The sequence below is a fragment of the Pelodiscus sinensis genome, chromosome 3 (genome assembly GCF_049634645.1).
Source record: "Pelodiscus sinensis isolate JC-2024 chromosome 3, ASM4963464v1, whole genome shotgun sequence".
Classification (NCBI taxonomy): domain Eukaryota; kingdom Metazoa; phylum Chordata; order Testudines; family Trionychidae; genus Pelodiscus; species Pelodiscus sinensis.
The window spans coordinates 7,879,677-7,901,634 of record NC_134713.1 but is presented as its reverse complement, the minus strand read 5'-3'; the positions used below and the strand labels follow the sequence as shown (position 1 = coordinate 7,901,634).

The following is a 21,958-nucleotide window of genomic DNA, read 5'->3' as shown; positions in this document are numbered from 1 at the left end:
TGCCAAGGGATTATATGTTCTGAGAACAATGAGGCAAGTGGTGGAGATGGAGACAGACACACCAATCTCTTCTCACATGCTTTACAGTTCCTGGGACAGCCATGGAATAACCATGTCATAGTTTTGGGACATGGAACATGGATGAGATTTCTGTCATGGGGCCTTCTAGCAACTCCACACGGCAAACATTTCAAAGTGTGGCCGTCATCCCCATTGCTCTGTATTGAGATACACAGGAGCAAGAGGAAAGAGATTGTAATGGAAAAGAAATATGAAAACACCCTTCCCTGTGTGTTAACGAAAACACTCACACACCTATTTGCCATACACCAACACAACCAGTTGCTTTTATTGAAAGAAGAGTAAAAAGTCTTAAAATATGATACAAAGTTCCTTTGTGGATTTTCTCCAAAGGTTTTAGAAGCAAGCTGATGTCTCCCAGATTTCCAGAGATGCTGCATTGACAGTCTTTGCTTGGACCCTGTGTGTATAACCAAAGAAAGAATAATATAATATTACATTAGAAATCAAAGGCAAATCAGGAAGATATTCCTGGTTAGTTCCAGAGCAGGGGATCCATTGTTCCTACGAAATGTTTTAGCCACAGAGTTTTAATAACAATGGTTATATACATGCAAGTATTCATGGAGGGTAAATAAATGGCTGCAGAAATCTGGGGACTGAAGTGGACTAAGACCATTATAGACCAATCAGACTACTGTAAATGCTTGGGAGATGGTAAAACAAATTATTAAACAATCAGTTTGTAAGCACTTAGAGGATATTAGCTATTGGAGATTTCTCTGGCATGAACGAAATAGTAACAGAGGGAAAACAAAGCTCTTGGAGCTAAAAAGGCTTCCTCATGGGCTTATTGGACATTTGTTCTCCTCAGCTGTTTTTATTTACAATATATTTCAGTGATGCATACATTCCCAGGCTGCTGGAGACAATTATGATCATCTATTCTAGTGGGACCTCCGCCATAACACAGGCCAAAGTTTTTCCATAAAATAACTTAGAACAGATCTTTTCAGAAAAAACATCCAGTCTCAATTTAAAAATTGTCCGTGAAGAAGCCTCCCAAACCCCTGGATAGAATCATAAAATCATAGAATCATAGGACTGGAAGGGACCTCGAGAGGTCATCGAGTCCAGCCCCCCGCCCTCAAGGTAGGAACAAGCTCCGTCTACACCATCCCTGACAGATGTCTATCTAACCTGTTCTTAAATATCTCCAGAGAGGGAGATTCCACCACCTCCCTTGGCAATTTATTCCAATATTTGACCACCCTGACAGTTAGGATCATCCCTATTACAAATTTACATCTGATTTCCAGTCCAGATTTTCTAGCTTCAACTTGTAGCCATTTCCAGTCTGAATTTTCAAACTCCATTCTGCAGCCTCCTAGTAATTGCTCTGTTCCAATATCTAGTCCTCTTCATTATTTAACCAGCTCCTCAATAATTATTTACTACAAAATTCATTGGTGATTATTTCATATTTTCTTTCAGTTCCAGGAGAAAAATGCTAAATAGTGAAGGGTCACAAACAGATCACTGCAGAACTCCAAACCAATGCTGGTCTGTTGCTTCCAGAACAAGTCTAGATAGTCCCCCTAAAAGGGAACATTTCCATAAATGGACAAGGATGGAAAAAGGCGGAGTTATTATGTAAATAGCTGGTGAGCTGTTCTTTATTACCAGTATTACAGTGTACTAAGAAAATGCTATGCTTGAATTCGTCCTGAGCTAATTATTGAAAACAGGATCTACATTAAATTAATGGAGATTGCCTATCTCCTTGAACTGGAAGGAACCTTGACAGGTCATAGAGTCCAGTCCCCTGCCTTCATAGCAGAACTAACTACCTTCCCTGACAAATTTTTGCCCTAAATCCCTAAATGGCCTCTGCAAAGATTGAACTCACAACTCTGGGTTTAGCAGGCTAATGCCCAAACCACTGAGCTATCTCTCCCTCCCTAATCTCATTCCCTCAGAGAATAGGGAAATGACCACAATATACAATGTAACATTTAAAAGTATAAGCCTTGATTAAATACCAATATGAAATTATTTTGATTGGTCTGAGACACATGCAATAATTTAATATTGGGATATATTAATGTCAGGAATCATTAACAATGGGATTTAAGAATTATTAAAAAAGGGATAGAGAATAAGAGACTATATTATAGCCTCTGTATAAATCCATGGTACGCCTACATCCTGAATACTGTGTGCAGATGTGGCCATGTCATCTCAAAAAAGATATTTTAGCATTGGAAAAAGTTCAGAAAAGGGCAGCAAAAATGATTAGGGATTTGGAATGAGTCCCATATGAAGAGAGATTAAAAAGACTTGGACATTTCAGCTTAGAAAAGAGGAGACTAAAGGAGGATATGAGAGAGGTCTATAAAATCATGACTGATGCGGAAAAAGTGAATGACGAAAAGTTATTTACTTGTCCCCATGACATAAGGACTAGGGGGTCACGAAATAAAATTAATAGGTAGAGGGTTTAAAGCAAACAAAAGAAAGTATTTTTTTACAAAATGCAGAATCAGCCTGTGGAACTCCTTGCCAGACAATGTTGTGAAGACCAGGACTTTAATAGGGTTCAACAAAGAACTAGATTAATTAATGGAGAATAGGTCCATCAATGGCTATTAGCTAGGATGCATAGGAATCAGGTCCCGCTAGCTTCTGTTTGTCAGAAGCTGGTAATGGGAGAAAAGGGATATATCACGTGATGATTACCGGCTCTGTTCATTCTCTCTGGGGCATCTGGCATTGGCCACTGTTGGCAGACAGGATACTAGGCTAGATGGAGCTTTGGTGTGATCCAGTAGAGTTGTTTTAAGTTATGTTCTAATGTGGCAGAATTACTTTCCCCCAACACACACAGGCTGTGTCTACACTGCACTCCTTTTCCGGAAAAGGGATGCAGATTAGACCAGTCGGAATTGCAAATCCGCGGGGGATATTTAAATCCCCCGCGGCATTTGCATTTACATGGCTGCCGCTTTTTTCTGGCTTGGGGATAAGCCGGAGAAAAGCGCCAGTCTAGACGTGATTCTCCAGAAAATAAAGCCTTTTCCGGAGGATCTCTTATTCCTACTTGAAAGTAGGAATAAGAGATCCTCCAGAAAAGGGCTTATTTTCCAGAGAATCATGTCTAGACTGGCGCTTTTCTCCGGCTTATCCCCAAGCTGGAAAAAAGTGGCAGCCATGTAAATGCAAATGCCGTGGGGGATTTAAATATCCCCTGCGGATTTGCAATTCCGACTGGTCAAATCTGCATCCCTTTTCCAGAAAAGGGGTGCAGTGTAGACACAGCCACATAGTTTAGGTTGCTAAAATCTTGTACTTTTGTGATCAAAGCATTAACGATCTAAATTTGCTGCCTGCCGGCAGAATGCACCCGTTATGCCCATAGAGTTCCCTGCAAATTGGTGCAGAGAAAACATATGCCCCAAGCTTTCATCTGGAGACTTCCCTTGTTTTCTTTTCTGTTGTTGTCTCTATAGTAAAATGACATGTAGACACAGAGGAGTGTGGCCACTGCCCCGTCTGCATTATGCTGCTCTTGGGAGAAATGGTGGCTTTGAAAGGGACTCAGGAAGAGTTCTATCAGGCTGTGTCTACATTGGCACCCTTTTCCGGAAAAGGGATGCTAATGAGACAAGTCGGAATTGCAAATGCCGCGGGGGATTTAAATATCCCCCGTGGCATTTGCATGAACATGGCTGCCGCTTTTTTCCGGCTCGGGGCTTTGCCGGAGAAAAGCACCAGTCTAGACGGGATCTTTTGGAAAATAAAGCCTTTTCCAGAAGATCCCTTATTCCTCTTAAAATCAGGAATAAGGGATCTTCCAGAAAAGGCTTTATTTTCCGCAAGATCCCGTCTAGACTGGCGCTTTTCTCCGGCAAAGCCCCAAGCCCGAAAAAAGCGGCGGCCATGTTCATGCAAATGCCACGGGGGATATTTTAATCCCCCGCGGCATTTGCAATTCCGACTTGTCTCATTAGCATCCCTTTTCCGGAAAAGGGTGCCAATGTAGACACAGCCTCAATGTATGAACAACACTTGTGTGAGAGAATTGTCTATTTTCCACCCTCTTTGCAAGTGCTGCTGTAAGGGCTGCACTGGAGAAAACGTTGGGTGTTATCAGGCTTCAGAGGGGGCAACTGATATCGACTGAAGAGTCTAGATTCCCCAACATGGGGACTGGCCCTAGACAGGTTGGGCAAGGCAGCTGTAAGTAAGAGAAGTCAATAAAGTTGTTATAAGGAGTCAATCCAGTACTCAATTAGTCCATGTCAAGGTAACACAGAAGCCTCTTTTGCCCCACTTTGTCCTCAGTCATCCTGTGGATGTGGAGCTTCTAGGAGACTTAAACAACGACTGGCACAGGGAAAATAGGGGAACAAATATTGTTATTCTCACAGCACAACCTGTGTGGAATCTTGAACTTACTCATCTGCAGCAAACGCCCCACCTACAGCAGCGTCCCAAGTATTTTTTATTACGAGGACATCGTGTAAAGTAACAGTCTCCTTTTGCTTTCCAACATCTCAAGACAGCCCCGGGACGACAACCTCCTGAATAAAGAAAGAGTCTTAATTTTCATTCACACAGCAGGGTAAAGAAGAGCTGTTCGTGCAGACCGGCAGCGATTTCACAATCACTGAGGCCCAGCCAAATCAACTACATTTACTTCCTGAATATTTTATTGGATGTTTCATAATACTTAAATGTCTGTCATTCTGTGCACAATTAATGGCAAAGTTTATCAGTGATGATTTCATGTTCCCTGTCAGGTCATTGATGGAACTGTTGAATACAGTCTGTGAGGGACGCCACTAGATTGAAGTCTGGGGATATTTTCACAGCTCATAGTTCAGCCAAATCTGAATGGACTTTCATAAGAACATCACAGGCACCTTTCTGATCCCAGGACTGTTTCACAAATACATTTTGGCTGTGTCTACACTGGGCCACTTATTCCAGAAAATCAGCCGCTTTTCCGGAATAAGCTGCAAGCTGTCTACACTTGCCCTTGAATTTCCGGAAAAGCAACGATGCTCTACTGCACAAAATCAACCGCTATTCCGGAAAAGCTACGCTGCTCCCGCTCGGGCATAAGTCTTTATTCCGGAACACTGTTCCGGAAAAGGGCCAGTGTAGACAGCCCAGTAGTCTTTTCCGGAAAAAAGCCCCGATCGCGAAAATGACACTTTTCTTTTCCAGAAAAGCGCGTCTACATTGGCCACAGATGCTTTTCCGGAAAAAGGGCTTTTCCGGAAAAGCAGCCTGCCAATGTAGACGCTCTTTTTCCTGAAATACTTATAACAAAAACTATTCTGTTTTAAGCATTTCCGGAAATTCATGCCAGTGTAGACACAGCCTTTGAGTTTCCGCTGCCAGACATGTAAGCAGTACTACTCTTTAGAAAAAGATTTAGGGAAAAAAATGACAGCTTTTTAGCTAATTTTAGTTCATGCTCCCAAATATCCTTCTACAGGCTCCCACATTTCATTAAAATCTTACCTTGTGCACCAACTTGCATCATGAGGAAGAGGACAGCAAAAAGAAGGTAAAGGATCTTCATAGCTGAAGTTTGGTTGGGAACTCAACGTCACTGTAGAGAAGAGATGTCGAGGAAGCCAGAAGAAGGAGACACTCTCTATTTATAGGGTGCTGATGATTGGAATACGGCCTGGTCTGACGAAATGTTGTTTTGATGCAAGTGATATTTGTAAAGGATGCTGCAATTTGTTAATCTCAATTATTATTATTTGCGCGGCACCATAAACATACCTGGAGAGTTTCAGGGAAATGCAATTGACAAGCCCCTGCCTTGAGAAACTTCCAACATGAACATTCATATCCGGAAACCATCTACCGCCCACTTGATAATCCTTCTAATAACATAAGAGGAGGGCTGTAGAGGAGGGAGCATTTTCAGAAAACAACTCTATGAGGGAAATATTTGGTAGTAGGGGTGTACATTTGTGTATTTGCTTTGTACAGTTTTTAATCAATATTTGATGAATATGTAGGGAATTTTCTAAATTTCATCCATCAAGATCCATGACAGACAGATTTAAATACTTTAAAAAAATTAGAAACAAAGTTACTTACCTTGAAAATACTTGGTAACAGGGATGGTCAGTTTGTTCTTGTAGCCCTAACCATTAACTGCTTTATTTCTGTTTTGCGATGTTTTCTGCAAAGTGAAACTGAATCATTTTCTGTAAAAGTAAAGTGATGACTTTTATATCTAGTGATTGGGGAAAGTGTCCTGCCCCTTGGGACCATGAGAGCTGGCATATTGGCCTGGATGGCCAGTTCTGAGACATTTCCTGTCCTGCTTAGGAGCTACAAACAGGAGGGGTTTACATAAATGCATGAATAATCTTGCAGTTTTCAGTTTACCACACTTTTCCCCCAGCTGGGTGCCCTGCAATGGCTGACTGCAACCCAGGGATCTGCCCTTAATTGGCACCTGCTTATCACACTGATTACCACACCTGGATTTGGCAGAGTCAGGAGAATTTGGGTGCTGCAGACGTAGCTGGGTGAATTGCTCCAGATAAAACATGAAACACACACCTGCACACAGAAATAGTAATAAAGGCCTCCTCTTCCCCCTTCTGCTGCCAGTCAACCCCACCTTGACCTCTTTTCCCATTCAACTGGAAGCTGCAGGTAAACAGGGTTGAAATTTAGGGAAGATTCAGTTTCAGATACCCAGTGGCACTTTCCCACCCAGTATCTAATCTCCAACCCCCTAGGGGAGCTCTTTATGGATTGTCAGAAGCAGAGCAGAAGATGGCACCTTCAAGGAGCCAGATTTCTTTGTACGTTGCTAAACATGCTTTTTAAAATGGGGGTTCGATTAAAAATGATTTGTTTTTATTTTAAGGTATATATAAAGGGGGAGTCTGGCTGGGGTAAAACTGTTCTTAGGCTGTAAGCTTCCGGCGCTGAAGCATTTAAATCCACCAGCCCACAAGGGTTGTTAGTAATGTCCTCCAAAACCGGCAAAAAGAACTGTATGTTACCAGGGTACATTTGCTGAGCCAAAATGAAGATTTTCAGTTTATCCTGGCGCTAATGAAAAGAACCACATATACGTTTAGCGTTTTTTCCCCTGACAAAACACATTTTGCATAATCTCGCTCTATATTTCAGAGGTGTCTGTCTGTGAGTCTGTTTGTTCAAGAACTCCTCCTACACAGCGGGAGTAAGGACCACCAACATTGTTATGCAACTTCCTCTTCTCCTAACTTAACATAAAGTCAGGGTTTAGTTGTGACAGGAAAATGGGATTTGCCTGAAATTCAATTGCCTTCTATAACATGGAAAGGGAGGGGGGCCAATCAGAGGGATGCAATACCGCATCATTACCTCTGGGGGCAGCGAGGGCAAGTGCAGCTATACTGCAAAGTGACCATTGGGGGCAGCACTAGGAAGAGTGTGGCCAGCTGGGGATGGGGCTTGCCATCTTGTCTGCCACCAACCCAGGTAATTGTCTCCCCTTCCCCCCAAATTCCTAACTCCTTGCCCTTAACCCCAAGGGCCTGGGGGAAAGCCCCTCTGCTCTCACTGCTTTGCCATTCCCCCAAGCACTGCCAGGGCTGGGCAGCATAGCCCCAGTTCCCCCTTCCACAGCAGGACCCATAAGAGCTCCCCCCCAGAACTGCCGGGCTGTCCAGCATAGCCATGTTGGCAAGTCTGTGGATTCTGCTGCCCTGACTCCTCAGTATAGGCCCAAGGAGCACTAGTGGGAGGTCTCTACAACCCCTTTCCCCCACGCTTTGGGCTGGTCCTCACCTTGTCCTGGGGGAGCGCCAGTGAGAGGCCTGTTCAACACCCCTCACAACCTTGAGTTGGACCTGGGCAATGACTGGCTAAGCCTTCAAGTTGTACATACTACTAAGATTCCTATGGTGTATGTATTTTGTAAGGCGTTTCTCGATTTCACAGACTCCATTAAGTCATCTATACCAATGCTTCTCAATCTTTTTTTATAAAGTACCTCCTTAAAAAAATTAAGTACCCCCAATACATACAATTTTCAGACACACATTTTTTTTCTACCATTACAACACATTTGTTTAAATAACTTAATTGTAGCCGGGCAGGAAATTACATTTTTCTGTGTAAAAAGTACAAAAATAATGAAGTGCTGTAAAACGTAAAGCAAAAATTCAGTTTTCTTCTAATTTCAATTGTGTTTATGTAGCCCCCCCCCCCCAACTTCTCTCGAGTATCTCTAAGGATACTCGTACCACTGGTTGAGAAACAATGATCTATACTAACCATATCCATTTTTTTACTAGGAAATAACTGCTCTTCATTAAAAGAGGAAACCTCCCAAAAATGTAACCCATGGACATGTTTGCAACAACCCTTTGTAGTATAGTTGCCAAAAGCTACAGCACACGATGTTTTCAGGCACTCACGATAAAAGATTATTGCTATTTTCTAACAATTGCTTTATAATTTTTTTTTTCAGAATTCAAATGACCTCAAAGCAGACAGAGAAAGGGGTGGACAAATCAAATGTGGCTTTGCATAGTAATCAGTGCCCTTGTGGCAAGGTTTTAAAATCACCTTTACTTATACATTACTTTCTGGGGGTTTTTTCAGAGTTCTTGTTTCTGTCAAGTAGGGGGGTTTGTACCCTCATAATTCTTTGCTGCTTTATCACAAGCTCGTCTCGGTCTTCTCTCATGGCATAATCCCGGATGAGATCTTTTAAGCTTTAAAAGTTAATTTGCTTGCTGAGTGAGCATGATCCCTTTTGCTTTCTTAGGCTGTGTCTAGACTGCAGGCTTCTTTCGAAAGAGCCTCTTTCGAAAGCATCTTTCGAAAGAGCCTCTTTCGAAAGATCGCGTCTAGACAGCAGGCGGATCTTTCGATAGAGGAAATCCGCTTTTTCGAAAGAGAGCACCCAGCGAGTCTGGATGCTCTCTTTCGAAGACGGCCTCTTTACATTGTAGAACGCCTTCTTTCGAAAGAGGAACTTTCGAAAGAAGGCGTTCTTCCTCGTGAAACGAGGTTTACCGCCATCGAAAGAAAAGCCGCGTTCTTTCGAAATAATTTCGAAAGAACGCGGCTTGAGTCTGGATGCAGGGGAAGTTCTTTCGAAAAAAGGGTACTTTTTTCGAAAGAACCCCTGAGTGTGGACACGGCCTTACTGCTGGACAGTTTGTACCTGTGTGTTTCCGGCCTACCAGACACAAACTCCACAATGTGATCATCTGGCAGTATTTTTCAGGTTAGATTTCCCTAAATAAACCTTTACGACAGTTTTCACTCCCCTTTTTTTACTTACAAAAAACAGGGAATCCATATCATAGTAAAGACACCTATGGATTGTGATAATGATTTCAGCTATTTTAATTTCTCTTGACTTTAACTAAGATAGCATTTTTGCCAATTTAACTTAATATTCAAATAGTGGTAAAAAACTTTTTTTTGTACAAGACAATTTAAAGCTTCTCCATATTACAGTAAAACCTGTGTTATCCAGCATACTCGAGGATTAGGGCATTCTGGTTATCTAAAAATTCCGGTTATCTGAGGGTCCCATCAACCTAGGAAAAAACAATGGACAATAATAGTAAAACTCAGGTTTTTAATATTGGTAGTTCTGTAGTGTGAGGCAGTAGGCCTCACATTTCTATTTTCAGTTATAGATGATTATAGTTACTTCTTAAATAAAAAATTGTTAAGCCAATCATGGTAAACTAAGCCAGGCCAGTGTGCCTGAAGATATGACAGTTTTGTGGCTGGGGGCAATGCCGGTTAACAAAGTTTTCTGGTTAACAGAGTGCCGGATAACAAAAGTTTCACTGTATTTGAAAAGGTGGCAGTCTATTTCTTGCTAACCACAAAATTTGTATGATTTCCAAGCTAACTCAGAAACACTCAGGGTTTCTCTAAAGGGTTTGTATGGCTACCTATACTAAGTAATACTATGTGAATATTAGGTGAATTAGTATAATGAGTGTAACCTCATACAGAAGTACTGTAATTGCTCAACAAAACTACAATTAAACTCATTAGTGGAAAGAAAGTTCACATCATATATTTTTGTTCATTGCAGGACATGAACTTTGGAGAGATACCAACTGTTGCAATATTCTCCTAGACTATAGCTCCATAGCAGCATTATTTCAGAATAACTGATGTTATTTTGGGAAAACAAAATGTGCATCTACACAGCAAGCCGTTATTTCAAAATAATGTCGAGATGGAGGACTTCTTACTCTGATTCCTGTAACCCTCATTTCAGGAGGAATAAGGAATGTCAAAGGAAGAGTGTTCTTCCTTTGACTTCCTGCTGTGTAGACAGCGCCAAAAGTCGAAATGAGCTACGTCAACTTCAGCTCTGCAATTGCCGTAGCTGAATTTGCTTGGGATGGCACATTTCCAGGAACAGCATTCCGGCCATACTTGTGTGTACTTGTGTGTACTGTGCTGCCACCGTTCTGCACTCCATCCATGGTCACCTGCCAGCAGCAGCCCCTTCCACATGCCCCCTCATGTGGGGGGGCCCCAGCACTCAGCCGGGAACCCCATAGCCCTGCCCCTCCATGGGTGGTGCTGCCCGAGTCTCTTTCCCGTGGGGCTGGGATCTGCGTGTACCCTGCTGTGTGCACTGATTGACCAGCCAGCACCACATCACAGACCCTGAAGGGCCCTGCGCAGGGAATAGGAAGGGGAGGGGCGTGGGGCCCTGCTGGGATCGCGGTGCACGGGCGTCCATCTGGAGGGGGCGATCAGGGAGCCCCAGCCCCTCTGCCCCTCTCCACCCGGTCACTGTGCTTGGCCGCGCAGGACAGCAGTGTCTCCTCAGCTCCCAAAGGGGTAACTGAGGCAGCAGGGAAGTGACTTGCCACAGGCTAGCTGGTGGCAAGGCTGGGGACAGGACTCAGGCTCCAGACTGGCACTCTGGGTCATTTGAGGCCGGTCCTGGTCTCAGGCCGAGCTCTTATCCTCGTGCCGGGCTGTGTCGGGCAAGATCCTGCGGCCCAGGCTAAGCATGCCGAGCAGAACACCCCCTCCCCCTACACCAGGGGGCCTAAGCCACGGTCGGAGCCGCCCCTGCTCCGGATCCAGATCTGGGACGCTGCCAACAAACAAAAGGGGGGGGGGGAGTGCAGCCAAAAATTGTTTTTCTTGGGGCAGGAAAAACCTAGAACCGGCCCTGATGCCCATCTATGTTCCTAGATGCCTACATTTCTAGGTAGCTGTTTTAAATATTACTAGGAGGCTGGGCCCCTTCTTGCTAGGCTCACCAACTCCCCTCTCTCTGGGGGTAGGCAACCCTGGCCCTCCCCTTCTCCCCAGCTGCTGGAGAGGGCCAGGCCAACATGTTGCAGCCCTGTGCAACCCCAGCTCTCCCCTCCATGTACCAGTGGGTTGGGCCCGGTCAAAGCCACGGTATGGCAGGCCTGGCTAGAGGCTGCCTGTCTCCCCTCCTGAATATGAGAGGGGGTAGGCCGCATGGCTCCCGGCTCCCGCAGCTCTCATGGGGCAGGGGGGCAAGGCCACATAGCTGAGGGCACAGGGAGGGGCTGCAGGACACAGAGTGACACATGACATCACTTGGGGCATGTCTAAACCCCATCCCTCTTTCGAAAGAGGGATGTAAATTAGACAGATCGAAATGGCAAATCAAGCCAGGATTTGAATTTCCCACACTTCATTTGCCTAATGGCGACTGTGTGTTCTTTCGAAAATGGATGTTTCAAAAGTGAAACTTTTGTCAAGACACAGTTCTTTTGGAAAAAAACTTTTTTGAAAGATCATATACTCTTTTTATATATAGAGAGAGAAAATATATTTTGGCTTGAGTCTACTTTATCCAGCAATTTAGATCTTAACTGGATATAAGTATCTTGTCTATGTCATTATTTAACTGTCCTGCATCATCAATTTTGTTCACAGATTTCATCAGTGACGATTTTAGCTTTTTCTTCAGTTTCTGGAGAAAAATGTTAAACAATGGGTGGGCCACAAACTGATCACCACACAACTCCACACAAATGTTTGTCTGTTGCTTCCAGCACAAGCCTCGGTTTTCCCCTGAAGAGGAGAAATGTCCAGAAACAAACCAGGATGCAAGAAGGTGAAGTGTGATGCAAACAGCTTGTCAGTTGTCCTTTATTATGAATGCAACCTAGAAAACTTTACAGTTGAATTTGTCCTGAGCTAATCCTCACAGAGTGGGGGAAGTGACACATATATATCATTCAACTTTTAAAGACACAAGCTGTGTTCTGAAGCCAACATGTGGTTATTCTAGTTGGCCTCTGATATACATAATCATTTAATATTGTAACATCAGCTCGGGGTGGGATCCTATCACTGGGGTACATGAGAAGAGGGATAAGTGGGAATAGGAGGTGGGGAAAAGTGTGCCTTCTATTTTGTCCTTCTGTGGACATCTAGAAGAGTCCAGCCTTTCTGCATCTTTTGAGGTCTTTCAGCCTGCCTGCCGTGTGTTGTTGGATCTGCAGGTCCCTGCTTCTCCTAGGCTGTCTGAGCCCCTTACCCTGTGTCTCCATGTGAACTGGGCTATTGGGGTGCTGTGGAGGGGGGAACTGCAGGTAATGTAAATGTAAAAATCTGAAATCCAGAAAAGGGAGAGTTAAGATACAGATGACCGAGAGGCCGGGGGCATTTTAGACCTGGGGTGCATTGGGTGGCCATGGCGGTGGAAGCCTGGATCAAGCAGATACAGGAGTTCTACCAGGAGATGGATAGTGGGAATGAGGGGCTCGGCTAAGTGAATCTTGAGCTATGGTGTGTAAGGTTCTGCCTGTGCTAGGTGAGTCTTGTACGAATGCTTAAGGACCTGGATCTTCTGCTGATCTCGAGTGGCCCTAGGAGAGGGGAGCAGTGTCCAGCCCGGCTGTCTGCTCACCTCAGAGCTAGGGCATGCTTCTCACCAGCACTTAGCAGCAAGGTCCTGACTAGGACTTCGTAGGGGCCGGGGCAGCCATCTTGCTGGAAAGGGACCAAACGGATGGGAGCCCAACTCCAACCTGCTGTCACAGGGGGTTAAACCAGCTGAAGAGCAACGATCATAAAAAAAGTATTTTATAACTTCAAAGACATCGTTGAATCTGATGGACCCGGAGCCGCGGTCCCTTTCCCAGAGCTCTGACAAGCTGAGGGCAAAGAGCTCCACAAGATGGCTGCCTCCTGTCTTAGGCTTTGCCCTTTTAAAAAAATGTTCAGCGGCCACGGAGGAGCTTTGCTGGTGGATTCTTATACCATGGAGCTGTGCAAAATAATTCCTGCTTCCCATGGGGTGACATCCTGTGCCTCACACTGACTCCTCCAGGGTTTACGGTCCTCATTCTGAGTTTCACATCACGCATATAGGGCAGAATCTACCGTGTGCTGAGGGCCAGCTGTAGGCCTATATGTCTTCAAAATAGCTTAAGTGAGGCATAAGTGGTACCTAGATTTTCCCAGGGTCCTTTGCACCCACAGCAGAGGGTGTGTTCACACCACTGCTCTAACTCTTACCTCAGCCTTTGAGGCTTGAAGAACCCCTTGAAGGTAAAGCGCGCTCTGTGGCACTGAAAAGAGAGGCTAACGGGTCATGCTTCAACACTGGTAATTCTGAGCCATAATGGTTGTCCCTAGGGCTATGTCTAGACTGCAAGCCTCTTTTGAAAAAGAGTGTCTAGACTGCAAGCAGTACTTTTGAAAAAGCAAGCCGCTTTTTCGAAAGAAAGCAGCGAGTGAGTCTGGATGCTCTCTTTCTAAAAAGCCCTGTTGGCATTCAAGAATGCCTTTTTTTGAAAGAGCACTTTCGAAAAAAGGCGTTCTTCCTCGTGAAATGAGGTTTACCGCCGTCAAAAGAAAAGCCGCGTTCTTTCGATTTAATTTTGAAAGAACGTGGCTGCAGCCTAGACGCAGGTGAAGTTTTTTAGAAAAAAGGCTACGTTTTTCGAAAAAACCCCTGAGTCTGGACACAGCCTAGAGGAAATGCAGTGCTGCTCGGTTTAATCTGTCCATTTTATACAAGGGAACAAAAGTGGCTGAATCTTTCTGGTTTTTTTTCTGCCTGTGCTAGGTGAGCCCAGCAGCATATATTAAATGGATCTGCACTCCCTACAAATAGTGATTGGAATGGGGAGGAGAGACTGATGAGTCAAGGGGCGATATGTGAGAATGACGTGGCAAGTGGTGGAGATGGAGAGAGACACACCAGTCTCCTCTCTCACGCTACTGGGACAGCCATGTAATAACCACATCAAAGTCTTGGGAGATGGAACATGTGCTCTTTTGCAATTCTGCATTGCAAACATTTTAAAGTGCAGCCATCCTCCCCATTGCTCTGTTGCAAAATACACAGGAGCAGGAAGAAAGGGAATTTCATTGAAAGGAAATATGAAAACAGCCCCACCCCAAGCGTGCTAGTGAAAATATTTGCAGGTGTTTGGCACCATCCCAATCAGTTGCGTTTATTGAAAAAACAAGAAGGCTTAATAGAGGATACAAAGCTCCCTTGTGAATTTTCACCAAGGGTTTTACAACCAAGGTGTTTTCTCCTAGATTCCCGTAGATGCTGCATTGATAATTGCTGCTGCCATCACTCACTTGGACCCTCTGTTTATATCTAAAGAAAAAGATATATATTTATAATATATATTATTATTTTATATTATTTTATTATTATATTAATAATATGATATTGCATTAGAAATCAAAAGACAGAAGTAGGAATTTTCCCATCATACAAAAACAAATACAGATATTCTTGATTATTTCCAGAGCAGGGGATTCATTGTCCCTATGACATGTTCTGGCCACATAGTTTTATAAAAACTGTGGTATACATGCAAGAATTCATGGAGGATAAATGAATGGTTGCAGAGAACTGGGGAAGGTTAAACATAGTATTTGTCTTTGTAAAGGGGACCTAAGAGGACCCGGAGAATTATAGACCAGTCAGACTAATTTCAATACTTGGAAGGTATAAAAACAAATTATTAATCAGTTTGTAAGCACCAAGAGGATATTAGCTCTCATGGATTTCTCTGGAATAAATCATAATAAACTAACCCATTTTCTGTCTTTGACAGAAATATTGGTGGATATAGTAGACTGGAGGGAAGAAGTATACAGTACAAAATATATCTCAATGGTAATGAGGCTTTTGAAATGACATTTAATTAACTAGGGAAATATTGTCAAGCTGAAACAAAACCTCTCCCATTTGGGGTGAATGAAATAGTAACAAAGGAAACAACAAAATTCTTTGAGCTATGAAGGCTTCTTCAAGGACCGATTGGACATTTAGATTACCATTGACTATTTCCATTACAAATTAACATCTGATTTCCAGTCCAAAATTTCTAGCTTCATCTTGCAGTCATTGTATTATGTTATCCTTCTGTCTCCTAGATAGAATAGGCCATTGTCAGTCTCCCCTATGGGTAAAGTCCTCATAGACAATCAAGTTACCCTTTTAACTTTCTCTTCTTAAGCTAACTGCATTGAGCACAGTTACTCAGTAAAAAGAATGTTTTCTAATGGTTCCGTCATTCTCTTGGCTTTTTTATGAACCCTTCCAAAGTTGTCCCCTCCTTCAGTTCGGGGCACCAAAAGTGCACACAAAGTTCCAGCAGTGGTTGTACCAGCCACCAATACCAAGATCCCCCTGTTTACATATCCAGTGATTGCATGGGGAGCGCATGAACAGCTGATTACCCACAATTGCACCAAATCTTTTGAAGAGTCATTGCTCCCCAGGATATAATCCCCCCTGCCATGTTCCTAAAGGTCCACAATTCAATGTCACTGTATTAAATATATAAACATATTTTTAGCTTGTGCCCATTTAACTGAGGGATCCAGTTGTCTCTGTATCAATGCCTACTGCTCTTCATTACAGGCACTCCCTGGGTTACGTACAAGATAGGGACTGTAGGTTTGTTCTTAAGTTGAATCTGTATGTACGTCGGAACTGGCGTTCAGATTCAGCCGCTGCTGAAACTGATCAGTTTCAACAGCAGCTGAATCTGGACGCCAGTTCCGACGTACATACAGATTCAACTTAAGAACCCCAGGCATCCCCAAGTCAGCTGCTGCTGAAACTGATCAGCGGCTGATTCCAGGAAGCCCGGGGCAGAGCAACTCTGCCTCGGGCTTCCTGTAGTCAGCGCTGGTCAGTTTCAGCAGCGACTGACTTGGGGATGCCTGGGGCAGAGCAGCTTGGGTGCTGCTGGGTTGGTCCAGTAGCGCCGCTCCTCGGCGCTACTGGACCAACCCAGCAGCACCCAAGCTGCTCTGCCCCAGGCGTCCTGATTCAGCCGCTGCTGAAACTGACCAGAAGTGGCTGAATCAGGACGCCTGGGGCAGAGCAGCTGGGGTGCTGCCGGGTTGGTCCAGTAGTGCCCAGAGCGGCGCTACGGGATCAACCGGCAGCGCCCCAGCTGCTGTACCACAGGCGTCCGGAGCAAAGCCGCGGAGCACGGGGGCAGAGGGACAGCCCAGACACGCCGTGGCTGTCCTGCTGCCCTCGGGCTCCGCGGCTTTGCTCTGCTTTGCTCCCCGTCCCCCTGGTCTGCAGACCAGGGGGACGGGGGGAAAAGCCGCGGAACCTGCGGGCAGCGGACAGCCCAGACACGTCTGGGCTGTCCGCTGCCCACGTGCTCCACCGCTTTGCTTCCTCTCCCTGGTCTGCTGGAGACCAGGGAGATGGCCCCGTTCGTAACTGCGGATCTGACATAAGTCGGATCCGCGTAACTCGGGGACTGCCTGTATTTAGCCAGCAGCTCTATGTTCATTTTGTCTATAAAATTCATCAGTGATGAGTTTGTTTTCTTTCAGTTTCTGGAGAAAAATGTAAAATAGTGCAGGGCCACCACCAGATCCCTGCAGAACTCCAAACCAATGTTGGTCTGTGCTTTACAGAAGTAGCCTAGATAGTCTCCCTAAAAAGGGAACATTTCCATAAATGGGCAAGGATGTAAGATAGCAGAGTTATTTTGTAAATGACTTGCCAGCTGCTTTTTATGATCAATACTGCTAAGAGAATGCTATGCTTGAATTTGTCCTTAGCTAATTCTTGACAATAGGATCCGTCCACCAGATAGTGGTAAAATGACACGTCTAAACAATTAAACATTTCAAAGGATTCAACACCAAGTTGTGATTATTTCGGTCGATCTGTGACACATGCAATCATTTGATATTGAAACATGGCAGCCCTTCCCCTTCCCCAATTTAGGTAGCTGAACACTTTACTTTTGTGATTTAAGCATTAAAGTTCTAAAATTGCTGCCTATCTGCAGAGTGAAGCCCTGTTGCCTATAGAGTTCACTGCAGACCGGAACAAAGAAGACATATTTCCCAAGCATCCATCTGGAGACTTTACTTTTATACATCCCTGTTGTTTCCTCTATAGTAAAATGAAACCATGGCATAGACATGAAGGAGTCTGGCCACAGCCCGTGCCCTTTTGTTTTTGCTCTCATGAGCAATGGTGGCTTTGAAAGTGACTTGGGAAAAGTTTCATGAATATCTGAACAATACTTGTCTGAGATAATTGTCTCTTTATTACCCTCTTTGCAAGCACAATCCTAAGAGAGGCACTATCCTAATGTTGGGTGTTATCATGCCTCAGAGGAAGGAATTGTTATTGATTGAAGAGTCTGGATTCTTCAGCTTGGGGACTGGCCCTCGACAGCCTGGGCAGGGCTGCTGTAAATAAGAGGCGTCAATAAGGTTGTACACACAAGGGCCAATCCAGTTCCCAGTTGGTCCAGAATCAGGGCAATGCAGAAGCCTCCTTTGTCTCACTTCCTCCCCAACTCCTGTCCCTGGCCATCTTGAGGGTGTGAAGCCTCCCAAATACATAAACAACAACTGGCACATAAAAAGGAGAAGAACAAATATTTCTGTTCTCACAGTGGTGTCTCCCATGTGGGATTGGGAACTTACTCATTTACAGCAAACGTGCCTTGAGCAACACCGTGCAATCTGACGTCTAAAATACGGGCACTGCTGAGGGTAGCACCATCCACCTTTTAGTCTGCATAGTATGATACTTTTAGGAGTGCAACGTCCTGCATAAAGAAAGAACCTTCATTTTCATTCACACAACAGGGTAAAGGAGAATTGTGAGTGCATGGTGAGAAGAGAAATCAGCCAAATCAAATAAAGTTACTTTTTGTGCAAAGATTTGTTGGATGTTTCATAATACTTCAATTCCGTAATTCTGTGCACAGTCAAATGAAAACTTTATTGGTGATTATTTCTTTTCTCTGCCAGGTCACTTATGACAATGTTGCATATAGTAGGGTTGAAAAGCAGTCCCTGATTGGCTAAAGTGAAGGCTGGGGATAATTTCACTGCTCTTAGTTCAACCAAATCATAGGACCATTACAGGAACTTTCCTCATCCCAGCACTGTTTATCAGTTTTGTTTTGAGTTTCAGCTGCCAGATATGAAAGCATTAAAGCTCTTCAGAAAAACATTTCGGACGAAAACGTTTTAAACAATCTTAGTAGATGCTCCAAAATATCCTTCTACAATCTCTCCATATTTCATTCAAATCTTACCTTCCACACCAGCCTGCATCAAGAGGAAGAGGGCAGCAAAAAGAAGGTAAAGGATCTTCATAGTTGAAGTTTGGTTGGGGACTCAACGTCACTGTAGAGAAGAGATGCCGAGACACACAGAATCAGGAGATTCTCTCTATTTATAAGGCGTTGACAATTGGAATAAGGATTGGTCTGTTGAAATGTTGTTTTGCTGCAAGGCACATTCGTAAAGGATGCTGCAATCTGTTAATTGCGAGTATAATTATTTGTGAGGTACCATAAACATTCCAGGAGAATTTCAAGGAAACTTAATTCAAAAGTCTCTGCCTTGAGGAAGCTCCAACATGAATATATAGAATCATAGAATTATAGGACTGGAAGGGACCTCGAGAGGTCATCGAGTCCAGCCCCCCGCCCTCAAGGCAGGACCAAGCTCTGTCTACACCATCCCTGACAGATGTATATCTAATCTGTTCTTAAATATCTCCAGAGAGAGAGATTCCACCACCTACCTTGGCAATTTATTCCAATATTTGACCACCCTAACAGTTAGGAATTTTTTCTAATGTCCAATCTAAACCTCCCTTGCTGCACTTTAAGACCATTACTCCTTGTCCTGACCTCAGAAACCAAGAGGAACACATTTTCTCCTTCATCCTTGAGACACCCTTTTAGATATTTGAAAACCGCTATCATGTCCCCCCTTAATCTTCTTTTTTCCAAACTAAACAAGCCCAGTTCATGAAGCCTGGCTTCATAGGTCATGTTCTCTAGACCTTTAATCATTCTTGTCACTCTTCTCTGTACCCTTTCCAATTTCTCCACATCTTTCTTGAAATGTGGCACCCAGAACTGGACACAGTATTCCAGCTGAGGCCTAACTAGTGCAGAGTAGAGCGGCAGAATGATTTCACGAGTTTTGCTTACAACACACCTGTTGATACAACCTAGAACCATATTTGCTTTTTTTGCAACAGCATCACACTCTTGACTCATATTCAACTTGTGGTCCACTATGACCCCTAGATCCCTTTCCGCCATGCTCCTTCCTAGACAGTCGCTTCCCATCTTGTATGTATGGAACTGATTGTTCCTTCCTAAGTGGAGCACTTTGCATTTCTTTTTATTAAACTTCATCCTGTTTACCACTGACCATTTCTCTAACTTGCTAAGGTCATTTTGAATTATGTCCCTATCCTCCAAAGAAGTTGCAAGCCCACCCAGTTTGGTATCATCTGCAAACTTAATAAGCGTACTCTCTATCCCAATATCTACATCATTGATGAAGATATTGAACAGTACGGGTCCCAAAACAGACCCTTGCGGAACTCCACTTGTTATCCCTTTCCAGCAGGATTTAGCATCGTTAACAACAACTCTCTGACTATGGTTATCCAGTCAATTATGCACCTACCTTATCGTGGCCCTATCTAAGTTATATTTGACTAGTTTATCAATAAGAATATCATGCGAGACCGTATCAAATGCCTTACTAAAGTCTAGGTATATGACATCCACCGCTTCTCCCTTATCCACAAGGCTCGTTATCCTATCAAAGAAAGCTATCAGATTAGTTTGGCATGACTTGTTCTTCACAAACCCATGCTGGCTATTCCCTATCACTTTATTACCTTCCAAGTGTTTGCATGTGATTTCCTTAATTACCTGCTCCATTATCTTCCCTGGGACAGACATTAAACTGACCGGTCTGTAGTTTTCTGGGTTGTTCTTATTCCCCTTTTTATAGATGGGCACAATATTTGCCCTTTTCCAGTCTTCTGGAATCTCCCCTGTCTTCCATGTTTTTTTCAAAGATCATAGCTAAAGGCTCAGATACCTCCTCTATCAGCTCTATAGATCTGGCAAACATCAACTGCCTATTGGATAATCCTTCTGATGACTTTAGAAGAGGGCTCTAGTGGTGAGAGTTCTTGTAGAACACAACTCTACAGGGGAAACTTTTGTGCATTTGTGTATTTGCTTTGTACAGTTTTTTATCAACATTTGATGAATATGCAGTACATTTTCTGAATGTCATGCATCAAAACCAATGACAGAGATGTTTCCTGGTCTGCGTAGGGGCTACATAAATTTTACACAAGTGCAGCAATAGTGTTGCAAGAAGTTGATAAGATAAAACTCTTTTATTTCTGGATATGCAGAATGATAGCACACAAACATAGAAGCAGATGGAAAAAAGGAAGCTACATTGTAAATCAGAGAGGTATCAACTCGCCTGCAAGCAGGGCCTGGATAAGATTCTGAACATTGAACATTTTAGCTTAGAGTTTTAACACAGTTTTCAACTCTACGCACTTTCCCCACAGTTGGCAAAGCTCCAGCTGGGTCCTCTCCAATTGTTGACTATAACCAAGGGATGTACCTTAATTGGCATGTGCCTATTGCACTGATGACCACACCTGGGTTTGGGAGAGGCAGAAGAATGTGGCCAATTGCTCCAGAGAAATCCTGAAACACCCTTCTGCACACAATGTAACAATAAAGGCTTCCTCTTCTCCTTCTGCTGCCAATCAACCCCAACTTGACCTCTTTCCCCATTCAGCTGGAAGCTGCAGTAAAACAGGGTTGAAATTTGGGAAAGAATGGGTTTAAGATACCCAGTGGCACTTTCTTACCCGGTATTTAATTTCCATCCCTCATGAGAGCTTGTTAGAGGTTTGCTACCAGTTCTCAGCCATACATTTTGTGTACACAGAACTTGCTTTTGCAGCCTCATGATGCAAATATGAGAACACCTTGGTGGGAGATAATAAAAATGAATAAACCCTCTGTAGCCTTACTCCTTTGAAAATATTTTTTCCCTTGGGAAAGATGGGAATCAGGAGATAATGAATTCAGAATTAATTTCTCCTAAATAGCATTAATGGTTCGGTGTCCTTTGCTCCACATATTAGAAAGGTATTTCCAGAAGCAGTGTCTTTATGGTGATAAAATACAGGACTATGTAGCACTTTAAAGACTAACAAGATGGTTTATTAGATGATGAGCTTTTGTGGGCCAGACCCACTTCCTCAGATCAAATAGTGGAAGAAAATTGTCACAACCATATATACCAAAGGATACAATTTAAAAAAAATGAACTGTATCCTTTGGTATATATGGTTGTGACAATTTTCTTCCACTATTTGATCTGAGGAAGTGGGTCTGGCCCACGAAAGCTCATCATCTAATAAACCATCTTGTTAGTCTTTAAAGTGCTACATAGTCCTGTTTTTTGTTTCAGCGACACCAGACTAACACGGCTAAATTTCTATCACTTTATGGTGATATGGATTCTCAGAAGAATCCCTAGTGAGGGTTGACTTTGTTGAGGACTCTTAAAGGAGCCAGAATTTTCTCTGTGTTGC

The 21,958-nt window shown here is 43.6% G+C and overlaps 1 long non-coding RNA gene across 1 annotated transcript; it reads right to left on the bottom strand.

Annotated features, from left to right (window-relative positions):
* Positions 1-324: 324 nt before the first annotated feature.
* Positions 325-5,711, bottom strand: LOC112543700 (uncharacterized). The gene is made up of 3 exons (XR_003086914.2): positions 5,554-5,711; positions 4,480-4,604; positions 325-481 (listed from the first exon to the last, which is right to left on the bottom strand). It is a non-coding gene; the product is annotated as an uncharacterized LOC112543700 (long non-coding RNA).
* Between the last annotated feature and the right edge of the window lie 16,247 nt (positions 5,712-21,958).